This window comes from Myotis davidii, unplaced genomic scaffold (genome assembly GCF_000327345.1).
Source record: "Myotis davidii unplaced genomic scaffold, ASM32734v1 scaffold309, whole genome shotgun sequence".
Lineage (NCBI taxonomy): Eukaryota > Metazoa > Chordata > Mammalia > Chiroptera > Vespertilionidae > Myotis > Myotis davidii.
Window position 1 is genome coordinate 8150018 of NW_006383013.1, and position 5239 is coordinate 8155256.

General features: G+C 33.9%; 1 long non-coding RNA gene across 8 annotated transcripts in view; it reads right to left on the reverse strand.

Annotated features, from left to right (window-relative positions):
• Nucleotides 1-5239, reverse strand: part of LOC107181659 — a 73588-nt gene that overhangs the window by 31576 nt on the left and 36773 nt on the right. For all 8 annotated transcript variants that reach the window (XR_001512346.1, XR_001512348.1, XR_001512349.1 and 5 more), the window contains exon 6: nucleotides 3399-3506. This is a non-coding gene — a long non-coding RNA (uncharacterized LOC107181659). The remainder of the gene's footprint in view (nucleotides 1-3398; nucleotides 3507-5239) is intronic.

Sequence of the window (5239 nt, forward strand, 5' to 3'; positions counted from 1 at the left end):
ATTCTTTTAAATCTAGATCATTCCAACATAAAAAAAAAGTTAAGTCAGAGTTGTTTTGAAATAGAACAAAGTATTAAACCCAAATGCAAACAAGGAGGAGAGAAATAGCAATAGTAAGAGTGGAACTCAATGGGATGGAAAATAGAAATTGAGAAAGTTAACAAGCTAATAAGAAATGGATATAATACATTATATGAAGCTCCTACTTCACCTTTGTTTTCTATATTCATAGACTGTTCAACATATTCAACAACTGTAGTTGCTATTCCCACATTCCCTGTTTTACCAAAGTCAAAAATATTCCATCCTTTAGCTCACCACCAACATGGGACTAGCCACCAAATCCAAATCCCCCCTTAATGATCTTTATGCCTGTACTTGTCTCAGTTTCCACAGACTCGATTTTAGTGGAATTTGGTTCCTGCTGCACATAGATTATTACTCTGACTTCCTGCTGTCTAGTCCCCTCACTCAAACAGTTCTAATATAAATCACAATTCACACTTCTTTCAGAATAATCTTTTAAAAAGTAAAATATTTGCTCCTACTTCCCTGTTTAGAATCCTGCAATGATTCCCTAGGGAATTCAGTATAAAATTCAAACTACCTACCTGCATACCTGGCTTCCTTTCTAATCTGGAACCTGCATATTTACTGATTTCATATCTTTTTTAGTCTTTTCATAAGCCCCCCCTCTGGAAATTTGAGTCGCTGATTTTAAACCTTTCTTCTTTCCTAATCTAAGCATTAAAGTCATCCATTCCTTTCAAAGCACCACTTTTACTATATCTTAAAAAAACTGGATGTGCTAAGTTAGATCATTTAGTAAAAAGTAGCCTCTAATTCCTTTGAGATTTCACTATTTTTAAAAATGTGCAAATATTGCAAATAGATTGTTTACTATTTTATTTCTAATTTAATTCTATTGATATTAGAGAACATGATACATGTGATTCTAACTCTTTGAAATTTATTGGAAATACTTTTTATGGGCCTGCATACACTTTATCTTAGAGAATATGCTATGTGCAATTGCAAAAAAAAAAAATGTAATCTGCAATTGTATGCATTGCTCTATAAGTATTAATTAAGTCATGGTTGTAGGAAAATGTTGCTCAGATCTATGTCTTTTCAGATATTTTTTGTCTAGTTCTATATATTATTGAAAGAGGCATGTTAAACATTTTAATAATGTTTGTGGAATTGTCTCTTTCTTGTTTTACTTCTGTCTGTCAGTCTTTGATTTATGATTTTAAAGCATTATTATCTTGTGAATATAGATTTCTGATTGCTTTGTGTTCCTGACTCTTTTGTCAGGATTAAATGACACCTTACATCTGATAATTCTTGTGCTCTAAGCCTATTTTATCTGATATTGAAATAATCAAATTAGACTTCTATTTGTATGATATGTATTTTTCATCAGTTAAATTTTTAATCAATCCTGACCTTTTTATCTCTGAATTAGAATGGTTAGTTTATTAAAATTTAACTTAATTATTAATATAGTTGGATTTATGTCAATCATTATTTATTTTCTGTTTATCCCTTTTATTTTTTGTTCTTCTGATTCTAATTTCCTGGCTGTTTTTGTATTGTTTGCATATTTTTTGGTATTGCACTTTAAGTTATCTATTGAATTAATTTTTGCATTTTTTAAACTAGTTCCTTGGGGATAACATGTCTTAAACTTTTCAGTGTATTTAGGATTAATATAAGTTCATGTAAAATGCAGAAACTTTGTAACTGTTTACATCCTTTAATATTTATGCTATTGTGTCATATTATTACATATATATGTATATATAATATACAAACTAGAACTCAAAGCTACATTTTTCTCAAATACTCATATGTATTGTCATACTGAAGAATAAAGATACTATTTTATGTTAATTAAAATATTTAGCATTTCTGATGCTCATACATTCCTGAGAATGATTTTCTATATCACCTCATATCCTTTCATTCTGAAGAATATATTTCAAAAATCCTTAATTTGGGGTTCCACAGATTATTCGTGTATATTATGTATATTTCTTTTCTCTGAAAAATATCACATTATCATTTGTTTAGATATGACGTACTGGTTAGGCAGTGTTTTCCTTTCAGCACTTTAATATATTGTTTTTCTATATCTGTTTTTTATATTAGAAGTCCTTGTCCATTCTAATTGTTTTCTCCCTGTATATGAGTTGTTATTTTTCTCTAACTTCTTTCAGAGTGACTATGACATACCCAGTTACGTTTTTTTCTCATATTTGTTCTTCTTGAATTTGACTAAGCCTTTTGAATCTGTAACTGTCTGTCTTTTTATCTAATTTGGAAACTTTAAGGCCCATATTTCTTTAAGTATTTTCTGGTCACTTATCTATCAACTCTCTGGAATTCTAATAACACATTTGCAAGAGATTTTTATTTTGTTTTCACACTTGTTCCTGAATCTCTGGTTATTTTTTTCTCATTATTTTATTGATTTCAGAGAGGAAGGGAGAACGGGAGGTAATGCTGGTGGTCTTGATCCGGCATCAAGAAGAGTTCAGAAATCTGGAGAAGTGACTTGCATAAATTAAGAATCCAGAGACAAAACATAATTTTGGAAGGCATATAGGGAGTCAGAGAAGACTTAGCTAAAGGAACTAAGTTCTCCTTGTCTCAGGACCCCTTGCTTTTTGTTAACACAATTTGTCCTAAGGCGAGGTGGAGATATACACCTCAAAGTGTAGGATTTCGTACAGAATCCGTTGTCAGATTGGAAGAATCACCTACGACTGTTCAGGTATTTGGCCAGTAGGGGGCAATAACATGTAGATTAAGATGCCCTGATCTGTCTGGCAGCAAGCAAGCGATTTAATGCATCCTTTTCAGGTTTGGGGAAATGCCTTTAGCCATTCCCAATAGGTGACAACATATGTGACTCAGCCCTTGTTGAGTCCCCAAGTCCCATCAACCTTCTGATGAAACTCTTGCAATTATGACATGCTGGAATTGGCTTCCAGCAAGGAGAGAGATAGAAACATTAATGATGAGAGAGAATCATTGATCAGCTATCTCCTGCATACTCCACACTGGGGCTCAAGCCCACAACCTGAGCATGTGCCCTGACCAGGAATCAAACAGTGACCTCCTGGTTCATAGGTCGATGCTCAACCACTGAGCCACAGCCGTCTATGTTTTTAAATGGCTGTCAGTGAAGTAAGTTTGTTTACATCAGCATCAACACAAACATGTGTGTAATGCCTTGTGCTGTGATGTAGGTGGTAGGAATTTTTGGGCTCCATTATAATCCTATGGGGCCACTGTACTATATGTAATTGATCATTAAGTGATATTTTGTGGTGCATGACTGGTGAGTGACATGCAATTTGTACAAAACAGGTGTAGGTGTGGAGACAGACCTCCTATTTTTTGTATCAGGCAACCTCTCTTTGTTCTTGAGTTTCCTTTTGACTTTCCTTCTCTTTTTATATTTCCATATAATCAGAGAGAAACACCTTGTGGAGAGCCTTAAGAAAAGAAAACCAAGATTGCTGTTGGAAAGTAATGAGGACTATTGTCCCTATTCTAAGTTAGAAATAAGCAAATTTGGGATTGCAGTTTAGAATTTAATTCTGAAAATACCTTCTCTGATATTTACAATTATCTCCTTTCCCATTTAAAGACTTAGCTGAATGCCTTTATTTACACAAATCAAGTAATAGATAGTGCTATCTATATTGATAAATAAAGCCGTGGACTTGGTGAATAGGTTGACTTAAAGTGGATTCTGTTCTGAGGATTTCAGTGTAGCCAGTACATTATCATCAGAACATTAGCTTGCCTCCTTTCCCTAAATAGGGCTTCAGGGAGAAATTTTACATTTTTTGCCGGATCTTTACAAAGGAACAAGACATGTGACCCAGCACAGGCTGCTGTGTAAGGTGATGGGGCTTTGTAGGCCCGTCTGTCTGTCTTTTGGGAATGGTTTGGCGCTCTCTGTGCTGAAGCTTATTTCTGTTTTTCTCGTTGAATGAAAAGGCTTCCAATTTCACTGTGACATTTACATCATCTAATAGACATCTCATTGTTAAGTAAATTTATACAAACTCTATCTCAGCTTTAGATTTCTTGGACTTTAATTAGAGGATGAAACATAAATCAGGATTTCATGACATAGTAGTTAATAGATCTGTCCCCTTGCTTTCTATGAGGCTAACAGTGCAAATCACAATGTTCACACAGAAGTCTGCCGAATTCCTCTGGCTTGCCCTCAGCAAATACTTTGCATACATGTACTCCTTTGTTAAAAAAAGGAGATTTTCAGCATTTACACATTCTGCAGTACAGTGTGCATTGAAGTGTCCCACTAAAAATAAATTCAAAATAGCTTGCCTGTCTTGCTTCCTCCTTTATTCCTTTCATATTTCGTATGTGGCCTAGTGAGGAAACCAAGAAACATGACTGTGGTATCGATACATTTATCCACTGCACTTTTAGAGACTTAAAACATTTGTTTGGCTTTTACAATGCTTTTAACCGCTCACAAATATATGAAAATGTGCCTACATGTCGCAGTTTTTAAATTAAATGGTATACTTTCAGAGAACCGGGGAAAATGTGGAACACCTGCATCTAGAACAGCCTGCTAATGTTTTCAGTTATATTCTCAGGCAGCTAGAGAGCCACCAAATGCAGTAATGTACAAAGAACCACACTACATCTAGAATTAACCACAAAAGAAGTACAACATCCAACCAGGTAGCCAAAGTTTAATGTGAATCGTGTATCTCATACATATTTTTGGTCTGTTGTGGTTAAGAAAGCCATGCCCTGTGGCAATGTTAAACTCCAAAGCACAATTAGTGTGAATACACACATGATTTTCTGCCAGCCAAGTAAAAATGCCAACAGTACCTTCCTTATATTAGTGCATTCTATTTTGTTTGGTATAAAATGTCCTGAAAATCATTTTAGAAAAAGTTTCGCTGTATTGTTAATGTCAGTGAACTTTGAGGGGTGGTGTAGAAGAATAGAGAGAAGCATAGGTTGCTACTTCGTATACACATATCTTTGTATATTTAAATTTTTTAAATCCAATGAGAACTTACCCACAAATAAACATTGTATAAAAAAAGAATACATGCATTAATTTCAACATATCAGAAAAGGCAATTTTAATTAATTATTTAAATCAACATTTTATACACCTAGATTTTTTTTCTAGATGATGGAGAATGGGATTGGCACCAAAGATGTATAG